This window comes from Cetorhinus maximus, chromosome 29, assembly GCF_964194155.1.
Source record: "Cetorhinus maximus chromosome 29, sCetMax3.hap1.1, whole genome shotgun sequence".
Taxonomy (NCBI): Eukaryota; Metazoa; Chordata; class Chondrichthyes; order Lamniformes; family Cetorhinidae; genus Cetorhinus; species Cetorhinus maximus.
The window spans coordinates 6,126,468-6,150,179 of record NC_135907.1 but is presented as its reverse complement, the minus strand read 5'-3'; the positions used below and the strand labels follow the sequence as shown (position 1 = coordinate 6,150,179).

At 53.1% G+C, this 23,712-nt stretch overlaps 4 pseudogenes; all 4 read left to right on the top strand.

The window, feature by feature from the left end:
- The first annotated feature begins 2,344 nt into the window (after positions 1 to 2,344).
- LOC144669675 (U2 spliceosomal RNA) lies at positions 2,345 to 2,523 on the top strand (annotated as a pseudogene).
- A 5,346-nt stretch (positions 2,524 to 7,869) lies between these two features.
- On the top strand, positions 7,870 to 8,049 carry LOC144669667 (U2 spliceosomal RNA; annotated as a pseudogene).
- A 5,343-nt stretch (positions 8,050 to 13,392) lies between these two features.
- LOC144669725 (U2 spliceosomal RNA) lies at positions 13,393 to 13,573 on the top strand (annotated as a pseudogene).
- Positions 13,574 to 23,009: 9,436 nt separating this feature from the next.
- Positions 23,010 to 23,190, top strand: LOC144669724 (U2 spliceosomal RNA; annotated as a pseudogene).
- Positions 23,191 to 23,712: the final 522 nt, after the last annotated feature.

Below are 23,712 nucleotides of genomic sequence, written 5' to 3'. Positions count from 1 at the left end.
GCCATCTTCCGCTTTATCTGGAGGTCGAAAATGGATCGTGTCAGCAGGGACGCGATGTACAAGCCTCTAGATAAAGGGGGAAAAAACGTGCCCAACATCGCCCTCATACTGATGGCCACCTTTGTGTGTGGCTGCATCAAGCGGTGCGTAGACCCTCAGTACGCAAACACCAAGTGTCACTACGTGCTGAGGTTCTACCTGTCCCCGGTGTTGCGAAGGATGGGTCTGGCCACGCTGCCGCGGAACGCTCCAAGTAGTTGGACCGTGCCGTACCACCTGTCCCTGGTGGAAAAATTTATGCAGAAAAACACCTTTGACCACAAGTCCATCAGGCAGTGGTCAGCACGTAACGTCCTAGAGGCCCTGAGGGAAAAGGAGAGGGTGGACCCTGTGGGATGGTTCCCCGAGCAGACTGTCAAAGTCATTTGGCAGAATGCCTCATCGCCAGAACTTTCCAACAAGCACCAAGACGTAGCTTGGCTGGTGGTGAGAAAGGCCCTCCCCGTCAGATCCTTCCTACACGCCAGGAGTCTCACCCCCTCTGCACGTTGCCCTCGAGGTGGCTGTGGTGGGGAAGAGACCGTTGTTCACCTCCTTGTGGATTGTGCCTTTGCAAAGAAAGTCTGGAGAGAGATGCAGTGGTTGCTGTCGAGGTTCATCCCGAGCAGTTCTGTGACACAGGACTCTGTGCTCTACGGGCTGTTCCCAGGGACACACACCGAGACAAACATCGACTGCAGCTGGAGGATCATCAACTCGGTGAAAGAGGCGCTTTGGTCTGCCCGAAACTTGTTGGTCTTCCAGCACAAAGAGTTGTCCCCGACCGATTGTTGCGGACTGGCACAATCCAAAGTCCAGGACTACGTGCTGAGGGACGCACTAAAGCTTGGGGCAGCTGCCGCAAAGGCGCAATGGGGAAGGGTCGCTGTCTAAGACCTTTCTACCACAGCGCACCGAGAGACTGGGAACTGTTTAGAGCCCCTCGGGCTGTACAGATCAAAATGAAAGGCTGTAAATGATTGTAATATTGTTTGTACTGATGCACCTGGTGATACATTTTGTAAAAGTTTAACCTGGATTGTACCCTTGTAATGTTGTTTTTGAAATGGTTTGGAATGTGATTGAAGATTTTATATGAATAAAGTATATTTTTACAAAAAAAAAAAAAAAAAAAAATCTGTTCTTATCAGATCACTCGAGCCATCTTCCGCTTTATCTGGAGGTCGAAAATGGATCGTGTCCGCAGGGACGCGATGTACAAGCCTCTAGATAAAGGGGGAAAAAACGTGCCCAACATCGCCCTCATACTGATGGCCACCTTTGTGTGTGGCTGCATCAAGCGGTGCGTAGACCCTCAGTACGCAAACACCAAGTGTCACTACGTGCTGAGGTTCTACCTGTCCCCGGTGTTGCGAAGGATGGGTCTGGCCACGCTGCCGCGGAACGCTCCAAGTAGTTGGACCGTGCCGTACCACCTGTCCCTGGTGGAAAAATTTATGCAGAAAAACACCTTTGACCACAAGTCCATCAGGCAGTGGTCAGCACGTAACGTCCTAGAGGCCCTGAGGGAAAAGGAGAGGGTGGACGCTGTGGGATGGTTCCCCGAGTAGACTGTCAAAGTCATTTGGCAGAATGCCTCATCGCCAGAACTTTCCAACAAGCACCAAGACGTAGCTTGGCTGGTGGTGAGAAAGGCCCTCCCCGTCAGATCCTTCCTACACGCCAGGAGTCTCACCCCCTCTGCACGTTGCCCTCGAGGTGGCTGTGGTGGGGAAGAGACCGTTGTTCACCTCCTTGTGGATTGTGCCTTTGCAAAGAAAGTCTGGAGAGAGATGCAGTGGTTGCTGTCGAGGTTCATCCCGAGCAGTTCTGTGACACAGGACTCTGTGCTCTACGGGCTGTTCCCAGGGACACACACCGAGACAAACATCGACTGCAGCTGGAGGATCATCAACTCGGTGAAAGAAGCGCTTTGGTCTGCCCGAAACTTGTTGGTCTTCCAGCACAAAGAGTTGTCCCCGACCGATTGTTGCGGACTGGCACAATCCAAAGTCCAGGACTACGTGCTGAGGGACGCACTAAAGCATGGGGCAGCTGCCGCAAAGGCGCAATGGGGAAGGGTCGCTGTCTAAGACCTTTCTGCCACAGCGCACCGAGAGACTGGGAACTGTTTAGAGCCCCTCGGGCTGTACAGATCAAAATGAAAGGCTGTAAATGATTGTAATATTGTTTGTACTGATGCACCTGGTGATACATTTTGTAAAAGTTTAACCTGGGTTGTACCCTTGTAATGTTGTTTTTGAAATGGTTTTGAATGTGATTGAAGATTTTTTATGAATAAAGTATATTTTTACAAAAAAAAAAAAAAAATCTGTTCTTATCAGTTTAATATCTGATACGTCCCTATTCTGGGGACCATATATTAAATTGATTTTTGGAGCAGGGAGATGGAATAGGGGCTTGCTCCGCCCACTCCACGCATCGACCCGGTATTGCAGTATCTCTGGGAATGGTGCACCACCCCTTTCCAGGGGATTTTCAATGCTAAAAATAGTTTTCTTACAAACATCTGCTTTCTTTACTTTTCAACATGCACATCTTTCAAAACACAACTTTCTTTCTTTCTCATCGCTTCTCGGCCTTTTGGCTAACATCAAGTGTTGCAGGGGCGACACCATGGTCCTGCCAAGGCAAGGTCGGGATGGAAGGGCGATAACCAATCGCAATCCGAATTCATACCGTGGGTTACCTATCACCGTCCGAGTCACGGTGAACCACAGCGACGAAGGAGGATCACCTATGGATCGGGGCTTCTTCACCAGGAGGATCCTGTTGAAGGCGTGCGGCTTCCAAGCTACGGAGATCTTCACCCTGCACGACTCCCGCAAAGGTGGTTATTTTGACGTCACGTTCAAGCGGGTGGCAGACTGCGTCCGGCTCCTGAGGGTGTTCGAGGAGAAGAGAGACCTGCCGGAGATGAAGATCCTGACGGCGGAGCCGCACTTTTCTCTGCCGTTGCAACGGGAACGTGAGGTGATGGTGCATGTGTACAACCCCTTCGTCCCTGTCGCCGACGTGGTCACCTTCCTCACCAGGTACTTCGATAAGGTGGGGAGCGGCACCGAGATTCGAGACGACTTGGGGATCTGGACAGGCAAACGCCTGTTTAAGGTCACGCTAAAGACCGATGGTAAGGGAGCCATTTTCCACCCTCCTTCCAGTTTCGCTATCGGGGGAAACCGTGGCTACCTGGTCTACGCTGGGCAACCCAAGCATTGTCGCTCATGCGGCAAGGCTGGTCATGTGGCGGCCAACTGCAGCGCCTCCCTCTGCAAGATCTGCAAACAGGAAGGGCACCAGACAAAAGACTGCAAACAGGCCAAGTGCTGCAACCTGTGTGGCGAGGCAAGTCACCTCTACAGGACCTGCCCCAAACGCTGCCGTACTTACGCACAGGCAGCCAAAGCCGACCAGGGGGAAGCAGAAGAAATGTTCCGTGTCACTCCAACCACCAAGGCCCCCAGGGAGCTCAACGGAACAAAGGAGGACACAGAGAGAGACAAGGTGGAGAAAGAGATTGAGGCAACAGAGAGCCAATCAACAGCACTACCCCCTGAACCTTCCAGTCCTCAGGACAGCGAATCAATGGAGGAGGAGGCAGCAGTGGAAAAGCAGCAGGGGGAGTGGCGGACGGTGAAGAACAAGAAAAGTAAGAGGGAGCGAAGAAGAAGCAAAGGCGTTTCCCAGAGAAGCGGCAAGAGGCGTCTCCCATCCGACACGGATGACAAGGGCAGCAGCTCTTCGGATGAGGAAGTGCCAGAGCGGCACCGACAGAAGAGGCGGCAAAGCTCCAGGGCGTTGGAGGACGAGACACCCGAGCTCCAGAAAATTGGAGACAACAAGGAGACCAGCGCACCCCAACTTTGCCTGCAACCTGAGGAGGCCAGTGCACCACAGCCCCTGGAATCTGGGAGCAGTGAGGCAATCATCGCACCCCAGCTCCAGGAAGCCGGGAACAGCAACCCCCCAGAGGGGGTGAGTTTTGGAGAAGCTTCTCCAGCAAAGGTCATCTCAAAACCCGCTCACTACGTGAACCTCCAGATGCCACTGGAGCAGAACACGGCCAAGGAGATCTACCTCAGCCCATCCAAAGTGAAGGAATTTGAGCTCACTACGGGTATGAAGGAGCAGACTAAAGGTCTGGGACTCTCAGAGACAGTGGGTTTGGTAGGAGAATAAATGCTTTAATATGGGTTTAAAGATTGTATCCATAAATGTGCGTAGCATTAAATCTACTACGCGATGTGTTGCGACCTTGGACTACCTAGCCAAGGTCAAAGCTGACCTGTTGTTTCTGCAGGAGTGTGCGATACCGCACCTCAGCTCCTACAGGCAATGGTCACGATGGTGGTCCCACGGGCCATCGATCTGGTCGGGTGGAAACGACTCTCGTTCCTCCGGCCTGGGTATTCTGCTGCGGGGAGGCAACTTCACCGTCTCCGAGGTCAAGGAGGTGGTGGGCGGGCGACTCCTGGTAGCAGACGTAATGTACAAGAACGCTCCACTCCGGTTAATTAACGTGTATGGCCCGGCACAAGGGGCTGAGCGGCTGGAGGTTTTTCAGCAGCTCCCACTGCTGCTGGCGACCTCCAGGCCGGTCATTCTGGGCGGGGACTTCAACTGCATCATCGATGCGGCTGGACGATCCGGCAGGGCCGGAAGCAGATTGGACGCTACGTCCAGATCCCTGATGGAAACAGTTAAGGATGCCAAGCTGCACGACGTCTTCAGCAACCCTGCAGACGGAGCGCAGCGTAGATACACCTGGTCGCGGCCAGACGGGTCCATTCGTTCCAGGATAGACTTCCTGTTTGTGTCCCGTGCATTCACAGTCAGATCCACCGAGGTCAAGCCGGTGTTCTTCTCTGACCACTGCCTCCTACTGGCGGACTGCCACTTGGAGGAAGACCTGAGGGTGGGCAGGGGGGCATGGAAGCTAAATGTGCAACTGCTGACCCCAGAGAACATTGAGGAGCTCAAGAGGGATTACAAAGGTTGGAGAACCGTGAAACCCCTCTTTGAGTCCCTGACACACTGGTGGGAAGTGATCAAGGGAAGCATCAAGAGGTTTTTCATCCGCAAAGGCACCCAGAAAGCTAGAAAGGAACAGAGGGAAATGTCCCGACTCCAGGAAAAGATGCAGAATCTGCTCCGGCTGCAGTCGATGGGGGTCGATGTCAAGGAGGAGCTCCAAGAGGTGAAGGGCCAGCAAGCCTCGCACTTTGCCTCGGAGGCCTCCAAGATCATCTTCCGTTCCAGAGTCCGCTCCGTGGAGCAGGATGAGACGTGCTCACGTTTCTTCTTCCAAAAGGTACACAGAGAGCGCTCTGTGATCAGCAGCCTGAAGGAAGAAGACGGCTCAGTAAAGTCATCACGGTCCGACATTCTGAGGATCAGCAAATCCTTTTATGCCGGACTGTATGACGTGAAGCCCACGGACAGCACGGCCTCCCAGTCCTTCCTGTCCTCTATCACGGAGGTCTTAGACCACAGTACGCGGGAGTGCCTAGACAAACCGCTAACTCCTGACGAACTGACTAAGGCCCTCGAGTCCTTCCAGAAGAGTAAAACCCCCGGAAGCGACGGCTTTCCGGCGGAGTTGTATTCGGCTCTGTGGGACTTGATCGGCCCAGACCTGCTAGAAGTGTACGAGAGTATGCTCCTGGCCGGCAGCATGTCAGAATCCATGAGGAAAGGCATCATCACCCTCATCTACAAGCACAAGGGGGAAAGGGAGGAAATTAGAAATTGGCGACCCATTTCACTGTTGAATGTGGACTATAAGATTCTGTCCAAGGTCATCGCCAACCGGGTCAAATCCGCTCTGGAATTGGTGATTCACCCTGACCAGACCTGCTCTGTGCCAGGCAGGAAGATCTCTGACAGCCTGGCGCTGCTCAGGGATACGATTGCCTATGTACAGGACAGGGGTGTGGATACCTGCCTCATCAGCTTGGATCAGGAGAAGGCCTTTGACAGAATATCGCACACCTACATGGGGGATGTGCTCTCCAAAATGGGCTTTGGGGAGGGAATTCGAAATTGGATCCAACTGCTCTACACTAACATCAGTAGCGCAGTCTCAATCAATGGGTGGGAAACAGATAGCTTTCCGATTAAATCTGGAGTCAGGCAGGGCTGTCCTCTCTCGCCTGTCCTTTTCGTGTGCTGCATAGAACCCTTTGCCGAGTCCATCAGGAAGGATCCGGGCATAAGAGGAGTGACGATCCCAGGCAGTGGAGGCACTCAGGTAAAAGCCTCCCTGTACATGGACGACGTCGCCGTCTTCTGCTCGGATCCGCTGTCGGTGCGCATACTGATGCACGTCTGCGACCAGTTCGAACTGGCCTCGGGAGCCAAGGTAAATCGTGGGAAGAGCGAGGCCATGTTCTTTGGGAACTGGGCTGACCGATCCTTTGTCCCCTTCACTGTCAGGGCTGACGGCCTGAAGGTGCTGGGGATATGGTTCGGAGGGACCGGGGCATGCTTTAGAAACTGGAAGGAGCGAGTGGCTATGGTGAAAAGGAAACTGGGCATGTGGGAGCGACGCTCCCTCTCCATTGCGGGTAAGAACCTGGTCATCAGGTGTGAGGTACTCTCGCTGTTGCTGTACGTGGCGCAGGTCTGGCCCATTCCACACTCCTGCGCGCTGGCGATCACTCGAGCCATCTTCCGCTTTATCTGGAGGTCGAAAATGGATCGTGTCCGCAGGGACGCGATGTACAAGCCTCTAGATAAAGGGGGAAAAAACGTGCCCAACATCGCCCTCATACTGATGGCCACCTTTGTGTGCGGCTGCATCAAGCGGTGCGTAGACCCTCAGTACGCAAACACCAAGTGTCACTACGTGCTGAGGTTCTACCTGTCCCCGGTGTTGCGAAGGATGGGTCTGGCCACGCTGCCGCGGAACGCTCCAAGTAGTTGGACCGTGCCGTACCACCTGTCCCTGGTGGAAAAATTTATGCAGAAAAACACCTTTGACCACAAGTCCATCAGGCAGTGGTCAGCACGTAACGTCCTAGAGGCCCTGAGGGATAAGGAGAGGGTGGACCCTGTGGGATGGTTCCCCGAGCAGACTGTCAAAGTCATTTGGCAGAATGCCTCATCGCCAGAACTTTCCAACAAGCACCAAGACGTAGCTTGGCTGGTGGTGAGAAAGGCCCTCCCCGTCAGATCCTTCCTACACGCCAGGAGGCTCACCCCCTCTGCACGTTGCCCTCGAGGTGGCTGTGGTGGGGAAGAGACCGTTGTTCACCTCCTTGTGGATTGTGCCTTTGCAAAGAAAGTCTGGAGAGAGATGCAGTGGTTGCTGTCGAGGTTCATCCCGAGCAGTTCTGTGACACAGGACTCTGTGCTCTACGGGCTGTTCCCAGGGACACACACCGAGACAAACATCAACTGCAGCTGGAGGATCATCAACTCGGTGAAAGAGGCGCTTTGGTCTGCCCGAAACTTGTTGGTCTTCCAGCACAAAGAGTTGTCCCCGACCGATTGTTGCGGACTGGCACAATCCAAAGTCCAGGACTACGTGCTGAGGGACGCACTAAAGCTTGGGGCAGCTGCCGCAAAGGCGCAATGGGGAAGGGTCGCTGTCTAAGACCTTTCTACCACAGCGCACCGAGAGACTGGGAACTGTTTAGAGCCCCTCGGGCTGTACAGATCAAAATGAAAGGCTGTAAATGATTGTAATATTGTTTGTACTGATGCACCTGGTGATACATTTTGTAAAAGTTTAACCTGGATTGTACCCTTGTAATGTTGTTTTTGAAATGGTTTGGAATGTGATTGAAGATATTTTATGAATAAAGTATATTTTTGCAAAAAAAAAAAAAAAAATCTGTTCTTATCAGTTTAATATCTGATACGTCCCTTATCTGGGGACCATATATTAAATTGATTTTTGGAGCAGGGAGATGGAATAGGGGCTTGCTCCGTCCACTCCACGCATCGACCCGGTATTGCAGTATCTCTGGGAATGGTGCACCACCCCTTTCCAGGGGATTTTCAATGCTAAAAATAGTTTTCTTACAAACATCTGCTTTCTTTACTTTTCAACATGCACACCTTTCAAAACACAACTTTCTTTCTTTCTCATCGCTTCTCGGCCTTTTGGCTAACATCAAGTGTTGCAGGGGCGACACCATGGTCCTGCCAAGGCAAGGTCGGGATGGAAGGCCGATAACCAATCGCAATCCAAATCCATACCGTGGGCTACCTATCACCGTCCGAGTCACGGTGAACCACAGCGAAGGAGGATCGCCTATGGATCGGGGCTTCTTCAACAGGAGGATCCTGTTGAAGGCGTGCGGCTTCCAAGCTACGGAGATCTTCACCCTGCACGACTCCCGCAAAGGCGGTTATTTAGACGTGACGTTCAAGCGGGTGGCAGACTGCGTCCGGCTCCTGAGGGTGTTCGAGGAGAAGAGAGACCTGCCGGATATGAAGATCCTGACGGCGGAGCCGCACTTTTCTCTGCCGTTGCAACGGGAACGTGAGGTGATGGTGCATGTGTACAACCCCTTCGTCCCTGTCGCCGACGTGGTCACCTTCCTCACCAGGTACTTCGATAAGGTGGGGAGCGGCACCGAGATTCGAGACGACTTGGGAATCTGGACAGGCAAACGCCTGTTTAAGGTCACGCTAAAGACCGATGGTAAGGGAGCCATTTTCCACCCTCCCTCCAGTTTCGCTATCGGGGGAAACCGGGGCTACCTGGTCTACGCTGGGCAACCCAAGCATTGTCGCTCATGCGGCAAGGCTGGTCATGTGGCGGCCAACTGCAGCGCCTCCCTCTGCAAGATCTGCAAACAGGAAGGGCACCAGACAAAAGACTGCAAACAGGCCAAGTGCTGCAACCTGTGTGGCGAGGCAAGTCACCTCTACAGGACCTGCCCCAAACGCTGCCGTACTTACGCACAGGCAGCCAAAGCCGACCAGGGGGAAGCAGAAGAAATGTTCCGTGTCACTCCAACCACCAAGGCCCCCAGGGAGCTCAACGGAACAAAGGAGGACACAGAGAGAGACAAGGTGGAGAAAGAGATTGAGGCAACAGAGAGCCAATCAACAGCACTACCCCCTGAACCTCCCAGTCCTCAGGACAGCGAATCAATGGAGGAGGAGGCAGCAGTGGAAAAGCAGCAGGGGGAGTGGCGGACGGTGAAGAACAAGAAAAGTAAGAGGGAGCGAAGAAGAAGCAAAGGCGTTTCCCAGAGAAGCGGCAAGAGGCGTCTCCCATCCGACACGGATGACAAGGGCAGCAGCTCTTCGGATGATGAAGTGCCAGAGCGGCACCGACAGAAGAGGCGGCAAAGCTCCAGGGCGTTGGAGGACGAGACACCCGAGCTCCAGAAAATTGGAGACAACAAGGAGCCCAGCGCACCCCAACTTTGCCTGCAACCTGAGGAGGCCAGTGCACCACAGCCCCTGGAATCTGGGAGCAGTGAGGCAATCATCGCACCCCAGCTCCAGGAAGCCGGGAACAGCAACACCCCAGAGGGGGTGAGTTTTGGAGAAGCTTCTCCAGCAAAGGTCATCTCAAAACCCGCTCTCTACGTGAACCTCCAGATGCCACCGGAGCAGAACACGGCCAAGGAGATCTACCTCAGCCCATCCAAAGTGAAGGAATTTGAGCTCACTACGGGTATGAAGGAGCAGACTAAAGGTCTGGGACTCTCAGAGACAGTGGGTTTGGTAGGAGAATAAATGCTTTAAAATGGGTTTAAAGATTGTATCCATAAATGTGCGTAGCATTAAATCTACTACGCGATGTGTTGCGACCTTGGACTACCTAGCCAAGGTCAAAGCTGACCTGTTGTTTCTGCAGGAGTGTGCGATACCGCACCTCAGCTCCTACAGGCAATGGTCACGATGGTGGTCCCACGGGCCATCGATCTGGTCGGGCGGAAAGGACTCTCGTTCCTCCGGCCTGGGTATTCTGCTGCGGGGAGGCAACTTCACCGTCTCCGAGGTCAAGGAGGTGGTGGGCGGGCGACTCCTCGTAGCAGACGTAATGTACAAGAACGCTCCACTCCGGTTAATTAACGTGTATGGCCCGGCACAAGGGGCTGAGCGGCTGGAGGTCTTTCAGCAGCTCCCACTGCTGCTGGCGACCTCCAGGCCGGTCATTCTGGGCGGGGACTTCAACTGCATCATCGATGCGGCTGGACGATCCGGCAGGGCCGGAAGCAGATTGGACGCTACGTCCAGATCCCTGATGGAAACAGTTAAGGATGCCAAGCTGCACGACGTCTTCAGCAACCCTGCAGACGGAGCGCAGCGTAGATACACCTGGTCGCGGCCAGACGGGTCCATTCGTTCCAGGATAGACTTCCTGTTTGTGTCCCGTGCATTCACAGTCAGATCCACCGAGGTCAAGCCGGTGTTCTTCTCTGACCACTGCCTCCTACTGGCGGACTGCCACTTGGAGGAAGACCTGAGGGTGGGCAGGGGGGCATGGAAGCTAAATGTGCAACTGCTGACCCCAGAGAACATTGAGGAGCTCAAGAGGGATTACAAAGGTTGGAGAACCGTGAAACCCCTCTTTGAGTCCCTGACACACTGGTGGGAAGTGATCAAGGGAAGCATCAAGAGGTTTTTCATCCGCAAAGGCACCCAGAAAGCTAGAAAGGAACAGAGGGAAATGTCCCGACTCCAGGAAAAGATGCAGAATCTGCTCCGGCTGCAGTCGATGGGGGTCGATGTCAAGGAGGAGCTCCAAGAGGTGAAGGGCCAGCAAGCCTCGCACTTTGCCTCGGAGGCCTCCAAGATCATCTTCCGTTCCAGAGTCCGCTCCGTGGAGCAGGATGAGACGTGCTCACGTTTCTTCTTCCAAAAGGTACACAGAGAGCGCTCTGTGATCAGCAGCCTGAAGGAAGAAGACGGCTCAGTAAAGTCATCACGGTCCGACATTCTGAGGATCAGCAAATCCTTTTATGCCGGACTGTATGACGTGAAGCCCACGGACAGCACGGCCTCCCAGTCCTTCCTGTCCTCTATCACGGAGGTCTTAGACCACAGTACGCGGGAGAGCCTGGACAAACCGCTAACTCCTGACGAACTGACTAAGGCCCTCGAGTCCTTCCAGAAGAGTAAAACCCCCGGAAGCGACGGCTTGCCGGCGGAGTTGTATTCGGCTCTGTGGGACTTGATCGGCCCAGACCTGCTAGAAGTGTACGAGAGTATGCTCCTGACCGGTAGTATGTCAGAATCCATGAGGAAAGGCATCATCACCCTCATCTACAAGCACAAGGGGGAAAGGGAGGAAATTAGAAATTGGCGACCCATCTCACTGTTGAATGTGGACTATAAGATTCTGTCCAAGGTCATCGCCAACCGGGTCAAATCCGCTCTGGAATTGGTGATTCACCCTGACCAGACCTGCTCTGTGCCAGGCAGGAAGATCTCTGACAGCCTGGCGCTGCTCAGGGATACGATTGCCTATGTACAGGACAGGGGTGTGGATACCTGCCTCATCAGCTTGGATCAGGAGAAGGCCTTTGACAGAATATCGCACACCTACATGGGGGATGTGCTCTCCAAAATGGGCTTTGGGGAGGGAATTCGAAATTGGATCCAACTGCTCTACACTAACATCAGTAGCGCAGTCTCAATCAATGGGTGGGAAACAGATAGCTTTCCGATCAAATCTGGAGTCAGGCAGGGCTGTCCTCTCTCGCCTGTCCTTTTCGTGTGTTGCATAGAACCCTTTGCCGAGTCCATCAGGAAGGATCCGGGCATAAGAGGAGTGACGATCCCAGGCAGTGGAGGCACTCAGGTAAAAGCCTCCCTGTACATGGACGACGTCGCCGTCTTCTGCTCGGATCCGCTGTCGGTGCGCAGACTGATGCACGTCTGCGACCAGTTCGAACTGGCCTCGGGAGCCAAGGTAAATCGTGGGAAGAGCGAGGCCATGTTCTTTGGGAACTGGGCTGACCGATCCTTTGTCCCCTTCACTGTCAGGGCTGACGGCCTGAAGGTGCTGGGGATATGGTTCGGAGGGACCGGGGCATGCGTTAGAAACTGGAAGGAGCGAGTGGCTATGGTGAAAAGGAAACTGGGCATGTGGGAGCGACGCTCCCTCTCCATTGCGGGTAAGAACCTGGTCATCAGGTGTGAGGTACTCTCGCTGTTGCTGTACGTGGCGCAGGTCTGGCCCATTCCACACTCCTGCGCGACGGCGATCACTCGAGCCATCTTCCGCTTTATCTGGAGGTCGAAAATGGATCGTGTCCGCAGGGACGCGATGTACAAGCCTCTAGATAAAGGGGGAAAAAACGTGCCCAACATCGCCCTCATACTGATGGCCACCTTTGTGTGCGGCTGCATCAAGCGGTGCGTAGACCCTCAGTACGCAAACACCAAGTGTCACTACGTGCTGAGGTTCTACCTGTCCCCGGTGTTGCGAAGGATGGGTCTGGCCACGCTGCCGCGGAACGCTCCAAGTAGTTGGACCGTGCCGTACCACCTGTCCCTGGTGGAAAAATTTATGCAGAAAAACACCTTTGACCACAAGTCCATCAGGCAGTGGTCAGCACGTAACGTCCTAGAGGCCCTGAGGGAAAAGGAGAGGGTGGACCCTGTGGGATGGTTCCCCGAGCAGACTGTCAAAGTCATTTGGCAGAATGCCTCATCGCCAGAACTTTCCAACAAGCACCAAGACGTAGCTTGGCTGGTGGTGAGAAAGGCCCTCCCCGTCAGATCCTTCCTACAGGCCAGGAGTCTCACCCCCTCTGCACGTTGCCCTCGAGGTGGCTGTGGTGGGGAAGAGACCGTTGTCCACCTCCTTGTGGATTGTGCCTTTGCAAAGAAAGTCTGGAGAGAGATGCAGTGGTTGCTGTCGAGGTTCATCCCGAGCAGTTCTGTGACACAGGACTCTGTGCTCTACGGGCTGTTCCCAGGGACACACACCGAGACAAACATCGACTGCAGCTGGAGGATCATCAACTCGGTGAAAGAGGCGCTTTGGTCTGCCCGAAACTTGTTGGTCTTCCAGCACAAAGAGTTGTCCCCGACCGATTGTTGCGGACTGGCACAATCCAAAGTCCAGGACTACGTGCTGAGGGACGCACTAAAGCTTGGGGCAGCTGCCGCAAAGGCGCAATGGGGAAGGGTCGCTGTCTAAGACCTTTCTACCACAGCGCACCGAGAGACTGGGAACTGTTTAGAGCCCCTCGGGCTGTACAGATCAAAATGAAAGGCTGTAAATGATTGTAATATTGTTTGTACTGATGCACCTGGTGATACATTTTGTAAAAGTTTAACCTGGATTGTACCCTTGTAATGTTGTTTTTGAAATGGTTTGGAATGTGATTGAAGATTTTTTATGAATAAAGTATATTTTTACAAAAAAAAAAAAAAAAAATCTGTTCTTATCAGTTTAATATCTGATACGTCCCTTATCTGGGGACCATATATTAAATTGATTTTTGGAGCAGGGAGATGGAATAGGGGCTTGCTCCGTCCACTCCACGCATCGACCCGGTATTGCAGTATCTCTGGGAATGGTGCACCACCCCTTTCCAGGGGATTTTCAATGCTAAAAATAGTTTTCTTACAAACATCTGCTTTCTTTACTTTTCAACATGCACATCTTTCAAAACACAACTTTCTTTCTTTCTCACTCACCCGCACCATCTACACACAAAAAACACGCACGCTCACCCAACGCTCACAGACACCACTCTCATCTCACAAACACTCTACCTCACTCATACAAAAACATCTTTCACTTGCAAATACACCTCTCAAACACTCTCTCAGCTGCACCTTTCGCCTCACAACATTTTCAACCAGCTCTCTGCTGCCGCTCCCGCCCGCTGCTGCTGCTGCTGCTGATACAGCAACAGTCAAAACTCACACCTCAAAGCTCACACACTTTACACAGCTACTCGGAAACGTCTACATCCACGTTCACACAATCCTTACACTGCACAAGGAGCCCATTCCGCCCGTCGTGACTGCACCAGCTCTCCCAATGAACATTTCACTTCGTGCCATTCTCCTGCCTTCTCCACGTAACCCAGCACATGCTTTCTTTTCAAATAATCATCTCATTCCCTCTTCAATTGAACCTGCCTCCGCCACGCTATCAGGCGGTGCATTCCAGACCCTGACCACTCGCTGCTCCTATCACTTTTGCTTCTTCTGCTAGTTACTTTAAACCTGTGCCCGCTCCTTCTCGATCCTTTCATCGGTGCAAGCAGTTTCTCCCTATCTACTCTCTCCAGATACCTCATGATTTTCAATACCTCTATCAAGTCTCCTCTCAGACTTCTTTTCCCCAAGGAATACAGTCCCAACTTCTCCAATCTTACTTCATAACTCAACTTCCTCGCCCCTGGAACCAAACTCGTAAACCTCTTCTGCACTCTCTCCAATGCCTTCACTACCCTCCTAAAATGCAAGTCAAAATGCAATCCATCAGAGTCAGCATGGCTTTATGAAGACTAAATCGTGTTTGACTAAATCGCTAGAGTTCTTTGAAGATGTGACAAGCAAAGTGGATAATGGCGATCCTGTAGATGTAGTATGTCTGGACTTCCAGAAGGCATTTGATAAGGTGCCGCACAAAAGATTAATACACAAGATAAGATCACACGCAGCTAAGGGTAATATATTTGCTTGGATAGAGCTTTGGCTAACCAACAGAAAGCAGAGAGTCAGGATAAATGGGTCTTTTGTGGATGGCAAGCTGTAACTAGTGGGGTGCCACAGGGTTCGGTCCTTGGGCCCCAACTATTTACTTGGATTCAGGAGTAGAAGGTACCATAGCTAAATTTGCAGATGACACCAAAATAGGTGGGAAAGTAAGTTGCAGTGAAGAAATGAGAAATTTACAAATGGATATGGACAGGTTAGGTGAATGGGCCAAAATTTGGCAGGTGGAGTTTAACGTGGATAAGTGAGGTTATCCAGTTCAGCTCCTACAGGCAATGGTCACGGTGGTGGTCCCACGGGCCATCGATCTGGTCGGGCGGAAACGACTCTCGTTCCTCCGGCCTGGGTATTCTGCTGCGGGGAGGCAACTTCACCGTCTCCGAGGTCAAGGAGGTGGTGGGCGGGCGACTCCTCGTAGCAGACGTAATGTACAAGAACGCTCCACTCCGGTTAATTAACGTGTATGGCCCGTCACAAGGAGCTGAGCGGCTGGAGGTTTTTCAGCAGCTCCCACTGCTGCTGGCGACCTCCAGGCCGGTCATTCTGGGCGGTGACTTCAACTGCATCATCGATGCGGCTGGACGATCCGGCAGGGCCCGCAGCAGATTGGACGCTACGTCCAGATCCCTGATGGAAACAGTTAAGGATGCCAAGCTGCACGACGTCTTCAGCAACCCTGCAGACGGAGCGCAGCGTAGATACACCTGGTCGCGGCCAGACGGGTCCATTCGTTCCAGGATAGACTTCCTCTTTGTGTCCCGTGCATTCACAGTCAGATCCACCGAGGTCAAGCCGGTGTTCTTCTCTGACCACTGCATCCTACTGGCGGACTGCCACTTGGAGAAGGACCTGAGGGTGGGCAGGGGGGCATGGAAGCTATTCGTGCAACTGCTGACCCCAGAGAACATTGAGGAGCTCAAGAGGGCTTATGAAGGTTGGAGAGCCATGAAACCCCTCTTTGAGTCCCTGACACACTGGTGGGAAGCGATCAAGGGAAACACCAAGAGGTTTTTCATCCTCAAAAGCATCCAGAAAGCTAGAAAGGAAGAGAGGGAAATGTCCCGACTCCAGAAAAACATGCAGAATCTGCTCCGGCTGCAGTCGGTGGGGGTCGATGTCAAGGAAGAACTCCAAGAGGTGAAGAGCCAGCAAGCCTCGCATCCTTTGCCTCCAAGAACATCTTCCGTTCCAGAGTCCGCTCCGTGGAGCAGGATGAGACGTGCTCACGTTTCTTCTTCCAAAAGGAACAGAGAGAGAGCTCTGTGTTCAGCAGCCTGAATGAAGAAGACAGATCAGTAAAGTCAGCGCAGTCCGACATTTTGAGGATCAGCAAATCCTTTTATGCCGGATTTTATGACGTGAAGCCGACGGACAGCACGGCCTCCCAGTCCTCCTTGTCCTCTATCACGGAGGTCTTAGGCGACAGTACACGGGAGAGGCTGGACAAACCGCGAACTCCTGACGAACTGACTTAGGCCCTTGAGTCCTTCGAGAAGAGTAAATCTCCCCAGAAGCGACGGCTTGCCGGCGGAGTTGTATTGGGCTCTGTGGGACTGGATGGGCCCAGACCTGCTAGGGGTGTACGAGAGTATGCTCCTGGCCGGCAGTATGTCAGAATCCATGAGGAAAGGCATCATCACCCTCATGTACAAGCACAAGGAAGAAAGGGAGGAAATTAGAAATTGGCGACCCATTTCACTGTTGAATGTGGACTATAAGATTCTGTCCAAGGTCATCGCCAATCGGGTCAAATCCGCTCTGGAATTGGTGATACACCCTGACCAGACCTGCACTGTGCCGCGCAGGAAGATCTCTGACAGCCTGGCGCTGCTCAGGGATACGATTGCCTATGTGCAGGACAGGGGTGTGGACACCTGCCTCATCAGCCTGGATTAGGAGAAAGCCTTTGACAGAATATCGCACACCTACATGGTGGATGTGCTCTCAAAATGGGGTTTGGGGAGGGAATTCGCAATTGGATCCAGTTGGATCCTACTCTACACTAACATCAGTAGCGCAGTCTCAATCAATGGGTGGGAATCAGATAGCTTTCCAATTAAATCTGGAGTCAGGCAGGGCTGTCCTCTCTCGCCTGTTCTTTGCTGAGTCCATCAGGAAGGATCCGGGCATTAGAGGAGTTACGATCCCAGGCAGTGGAGGCACTCAGATCAAAGCCTCCCTGTACATGGACGATGTCGCCGTCTTCTGTTCTGATCCGCTGTCGGTGTGCAGACTGATCCACATCTGCGACCAGTTCGAACTGGACTCGGGAGCCAAGGTAAATCGTGGGAAGAGCGAGGCCGTGTTCTTTGGGAACTGGGCTGACCGATCCTTTGTCCCCTTCACCGTCAGTGCTGACGGCCTGAAGGTGCTGGGGATATGGTTCAGAGGGACCGGGGTATGCGTTAGAAACTGGAAGGATCCAGTGTCTATGGTGAAAAGGAAACTGGGAATCTGGGAGCGACGCTTCCTCTCCGTTGCGGGTAAGAACCTGGTCATCAGGTGTGAGGCACACTCGCTGTTGCTGTACATGGCGCAGGTCTGGCCCATTCCAGACTGCTGCGCGACGGCAATCACCCGAGCCATCTTCCGCTTTATCTGGAGGTCGAAAATGGATCGTGTCCGCAGGGACGCGCTGTATAAGCCTCTAGATAAAGGGGGAATAAACGTGCCCAACATCGCCCTCACACTGATGGCCACCTTTGTGTGCGGCTGTATCAAGCTGTGCGTAGACCCTCGGTACGCAAACACCAGGTGTCACTACGTGCTGAGGTTCTACCTGTCCCCGGTTTAGCGAAGGATGGGTGTGGCCACGCTGCCGCGGAACGCTCCAAGTAGTTGGACCGTGCCGTACCACCTGTCCCTGGTGGAAAACTTTATGCAGAAAAACACCTTTGACCCCAAGTCCATCAGGCAGTGGTCGGCACGTAACGTCCTATAGGCCCTGCGGGGAAAGGAGATGGTGGATCCTGTGCGATGTTTCCCCGAGCAGACTGTCAAAGTCGTTTGGCAGAATGCCTCGTCTCCAGAACTTTCCAACAAGCACCAAGACGTAGCTTGGCTGGTGGTGAGAAAGGCCCTCCCCGTCAGATCCTTCCTACACGCCAGGAGTCTCACCCCCTCTGCACGATGCCCTCGAGGTGGCTGTGGTGGGGAAGAGACCGTTGTTCACCTCCTTGTGGATTGTGCCTTTGCAAAGAAAGTCTGGAGAGAGATGCAGTGGTTGCTGTCGAGGTTCATCCCGAGCAGTTCTGTGACACAGGACTCTGTGCTCTACGGGCTGTTCCCAGGGACACACACCGAGACAAACATCGACTGCAGCTGGAGGATCATCAACTCGGTGAAAGAGGCGCTTTGGTCTGCCCGAAACTTGTTAGTCTTCCAGCACAAAGAGTTGTCCCCGACCGATTGTTGCGGACTGGCACAATCCAAAGTCCAGGACTACGTGCTGAGGGACGCACTAAAGCTTGGGGCAGCTGCCGCAAAGGCGCAATGGGGAAGGGTCGCTGTCTAAGACCTTTCTACCACAGCGCACCGAGAGACTGGGAACTGTTTAGAGCCCCTCGGGCTGTACAGATCAAAATGAAAGGCTGTAAATGATTGTAATATTGTTTGTACTGATGCACCTGGTGATACATTTTGTAAAAGTTTAACCTGGATTGTACCCTTGTAATGTTGTTTTTGAAATGGTTTTGAATGTGATTGAAGATTTTTTATGAATAAAGTATATTTTTACAAAAAAAAAAAAAAAATCTGTTCTTATCAGCAAACAGGAAGGGCACCAGACAAAAGACTGCAAACAGGCCAAGTGCTGCAACCTGTGTGGCGAGGCAAGTCACCTCTACAGGACCTGCCCCAAACGCTGCCGTACTTACGCACAGGCAGCCAAAGCCGACCAGGGGGAAGCAGAAGAAAGGTTCCGTCTCACTCCAACCACCAAGGCCCCCAGGGAGCTCAACGGGACAAAGGAGGACACAGAGAGAGACAAGGTGGAGAAAGAGATTGAGGCAACAGAGAGCCAATCAGCAGCACTACCCCCTGTACCTCCCAGACCTCAGGACAGCGAATCAATGGAGGAGGAGGCAGCAGTGGAAAAGCAGCAGGGGGAGTGGCGGACGGTGAAGAACAAGAAAAGTAAGAGGGAGCGAAGAAGAAGCAAAGGCGTTTCCCAGAGAAGCGGCAAGAGGCGTCTCCCATCCGACACGGATGACAAGGGCAGCAGCTCTTCGGATGATGAAGTGCCAGAGCGGCACCGACAGAAGAGGCGGCAAAGCTCCAGGGCGTTGGAGGACGAGACACCCGAGCTCCAGAAAATTGGAGACAACAAGGAGCCCAGCGCACCCCAACTTTGCCTGCAACCTGAGGAGGCCAGTGCACCACAGCCCCTGGAATCTGGGAGCAGTGAGGCAATCATCGCACCCCAGCTCCAGGAAGCCGGGAACAGCAACACCCCAGAGGGGGTGAGTTTTGGAGAAGCTTCTCCAGCAAAGGTCATCTCAAAACCCGCTCTCTACGTGAACCTCCAGATGCCACTGGAGCAGAACACGGCCAAGGAGATCTACCTCAGCCCATCCAAAGTGAAGGAATTTGAGCTCACTACGGGTATGAAGGAGCAGACTAAAGGTCTGGGACTCTCAGAGACAGTGGGTTTGGTAGGAGAATAAATGCTTTAAAATGGGTTTAAAGATTGTATCCATAAATGTGCGTAGCATTAAATCTACTACGCGATGTGTTGCGACCTTGGACTACCTAGCCAAGGTCAAAGCTGACCTGTTGTTTCTGCAGGAGTGTGCGATACCGCACCTCAGCTCCTACAGGCAATGGTCACGATGGTGGTCCCACGGGCCATCGATCTGGTCGGGCGGAAACGACTCTCGTTCCTCCGGCCTGGGTATTCTGCTGCGGGGAGGCAACTTCACCGTCTCCGAGGTCAAGGAGGTGGTGGGCGGGCGACTCCTCGTAGCAGACGTAATGTACAAGAAAGCTCCACTCCGGTTAATTAACGTGTATGGCCCGGCACAAGAGGCTGAGCGGCTGGAGGTTTTTCAGCAGCTCCCACTGCTGCTGGCGACCTCCAGGCCGGTCATTCTGGGCGGGGACTTCAACTGCATCATCGATGCGGCTGGACGATCCGGCAGGGCCGGAAGCAGATTGGACGCTACGTCCAGATCCCTGATGGAAACAGTTAAGGATGCCAAGCTGCACGACGTCTTCAGCAACCCTGCAGACGGAGCGCAGCGTAGATACACCTGGTCGCGGCCAGACGGGTCCATTCGTTCCAGGATAGACTTCCTGTTTGTGTCCCGTGCATTCACAGTCAGATCCACCGAGGTCAAGCCGGTGTTCTTCTCTGACCACTGCCTCCTACTGGCGGACTGCCACTTGGAGGAAGACCTGAGGGTGGGCAGGGGGGCATGGAAGCTAAATGTGCAACTGCTGACCCCAGAGAACATTGAGGAGCTCAAGAGGGATTACAAAGGTTGGAGAACCGTGAAACCCCTCTTTGAGTCCCTGACACACTGGTGGGAAGTGATCAAGGGAAGCATCAAGAGGTTTTTCATCCGCAAAGGCACCCAGAAAGCTAGAAAGGAACAGAGGGAAATGTCCCGACTCCAGGAAAAGATGCAGAATCTGCTCCGGCTGCAGTCGATGGGGGTCGATGTCAAGGAGGAGCTCCAAGAGGTGAAGGGCCAGCAAGCCTCGCACTTTGCCTCGGAGGCCTCCAAGATCATCTTCCGTTCCAGAGTCCGCTCCGTGGAGCAGGATGAGACGTGCTCACGTTTCTTCTTCCAAAAGGTACACAGAGAGCGCTCTGTGATCAGCAGCCTGAAGGAAGAAGACGGCTCGGTAAAGTCATCACGGTCCGACATTCTGAGGATCAGCAAATCCTTTTATGCCGGACTGTATGACGTGAAGCCCACGGACAGCACGGCCTCCCAGTCCTTCCTGTCCTCTATCACGGAGGTCTTAGACCACAGTACGCGGGAGAGCCTAGACAAACCGCTAACTCCTGACGAACTGACTAAGGCCCTCGAGTCCTTCCAGAAGAGTAAAACCCCCGGAAGCGACGGCCTGCCGGCGGAGTTGTATTCGGCTCTGTGGGACTTGATCGGCCCAGACCTGCTAGAAGTGTACGAGAGTATGCTCCTGGCCGGCAGCATGTCAGAATCCATGAGGAAAGGCATCATCACCCTCATCTACAAGCACAAGGGGGAAAGGGAGGAAATTAGAAATTGGCGACCCATTTCACTGTTGAATGTGGACTATAAGATTCTGTCCAAGGTCATCGCCAACCGGGTCAAATCCGCTCTGGAATTGGTGATTCACCCTGACCAGACCTGCTCTGTGCCAGGCAGGAAGATCTCTGACAGCCTGGCGCTGCTCAGGGATACGATTGCCTATGTACAGGACAGGGGTGTGGATACCTGCCTCATCAGCTTGGATCAGGAGAAGGCCTTTGACAGAATATCGCACACCTACATGGGGGATGTGCTCTCCAAAATGGGCTTTGGGGAGGGAATTCGAAATTGGATCCAACTGCTCTACACTAACATCAGTAGCGCAGTCTCAATCAATGGGTGGGAAACAGATAGCTTTCCGATTAAATCTGGAGTCAGGCAGGGCTGTCCTCTCTCGCCTGTCCTTTTCGTGTGCTGCATAGAACCCTTTGCCGAGTCCATCAGGAAGGATCCGGGCATAAGAGGAGTGACGATCCCAGGCAGTGGAGGCACTCAGGTAAAAGCCTCCCTGTACATGGACGACGTCGCCGTCTTCTGCTCGGATCCGCTGTCGGTGCGCAGACTGATGCACGTCTGCGACCATTTCGAACTGGCCTCGGGAGCCAAGGTAAATCGTGGGAAGAGCGAGGCCATGTTCTTTGGGAACTGGGCTGACCGATCCTTTGTCCCCTTCACTGTCAGGGCTGACGGCCTGAAGGTGCTGGGGATATGGTTCGGAGGGACCGGGGCATGCGTTAGAAACTGGAAGGAGCGAGTGGCTATGGTGAAAAGGAAACTGGGCATGTGGGAGCGACGCTCCCTCTCCATTGCGGGTAAGAACCTGGTCATCAGGTGCGAGGTACTCTCGCTGTTGCTGTACGTGGCGCAGGTCTGGCCCATTCCAGACTCCTGCGCGACGGCGATCACTCGAGCCATCTTCCGCTTTATCTGGAGGTCGAAAATGGATCGTGTCCGCAGGGACGCGATGTACAAGCCTCTAGATAAAGGGGGAAAAAACGTGCCCAACATCGCCCTCATACTGATGGCCACCTTTGTGTGTGGCTGCATCAAGCGGTGCGTAGACCCTCAGTACGCAAACACCAAGTGTCACTACGTGCTGAGGTTCTACCTGTCCCCGGTGTTGCGAAGGATGGGTCTGGCCACGCTGCCGCGGAACGCTCCAAGTAGTTGGACCGTGCCCTACCACCTGTCCCTGGTGGAAAAATTTATGCAGAAAAACACCTTTGACCACAAGTCCATCAGGCAGTGGTCAGCACGTAACGTCCTAGAGGCCCTGAGGGAAAAGGAGAGGGTGGACCCTGTGGGATGGTTCCCCGAGCAGACTGTCAAAGTCATTTGGCAGAATGCCTCATCGCCAGAACTTTCCAGCAAGCACCAAGACGTAGCTTGGCTGGTGGTGAGAAAGGCCCTCCCCGTCAGATCCTTCCTACACGCCAGGAGTCTCACCCCCTCTGCACGTTGCCCTCGAGGTGGCTGTGGTGGGGAAGAGACCGTTGTTCACCTCCTTGTGGATTGTGCCTTTGCAAAGAAAGTCTGGAGAGAGATGCAGTGGTTGCTGTCGAGGTTCATCCCGAGCAGTTCTGTGACACAGGACTCTGTGCTCTACGGGCTGTTCCCAGGGACACACACCGAGACAAACATCGACTGCAGCTGGAGGATCATCAACTCGGTGAAAGACGCGCTTTGGTCTGCCCAAAACTTGTTGGTCTTCCAGCACAAAGAGTTGTCCCCGACCGATTGTTGCGGACTGGCACAATCCAAAGTCCAGGACTACGTGCTGAGGGACGCACTAAAGCTTGGGGCAGCTGCCGCAAAGGCGCAATGGGGAAGGGTCGCTGTCTAAGACCTTTCTACCACAGCACACCGAGAGACTGGGAACTGTTTAGAGCCCCTCGGGCTGTACAGATCAAAATGAAAGGCTGTAAATGATTGTAATATTGTTTGTACTGATGCACCTGGTGATACATTTTGTAAAAGTTTAACCTGGATTGTACCCTTGTAATGTTGTTTTTGAAATGGTTTTGAATGTGATTGAAGATTTTTTATGAATAAAGTATATTTTTACAAAAAAAAAAAAAAAAAATCTGTTCTTATCAGTTTAATATCTGATACGTCCCTTATCTGGGGACCATATATTAAATTGATTTTTGGAGCAGGGAGATGGAATAGGGGCTTGCTCCGTCCACTCCACGCATCGACCCGGTATTGCAGTATCTCTGGGAATGGTGCACCACCCCTTTCCAGGGGATTTTCAATGCTAAAAATAGTTTTCTTACAAACATCTGCTTTCTTTACTTTTCAAAACCCAACTTTCTTTCTTTCTCACTCACCCGCACCATCTACACACAAAAAACACGCACGCTCACCCAACGCTCACAGACACCACTCTCATCTCACAAACACTCTACCTCACTCATACAAAAACATCTTTCACTTGCAAATACACCTCTCAAACACTCTCTCAGCTGCACCTTTCGCCTCACAACATTTTCAACCAGCTCTCTGCTGCCGCTCCCGCCCGCTGCTGCTGCTGCTGCTGATACAGCAACAGTCAAAACTCACACCTCAAAGCTCACACACTTTACACAGCTACTCGGAAACGTCTACATCCACGTTCACACAATCCTTACACTGCACAAGGAGCCCATTCCGCCCGTCGTGACTGCACCAGCTCTCCCAATGAACATTTCACTTCGTGCCATTCTCCTGCCTTCTCCACGTAACCCAGCACATGCTTTCTTTTCAAATAATCATCTCA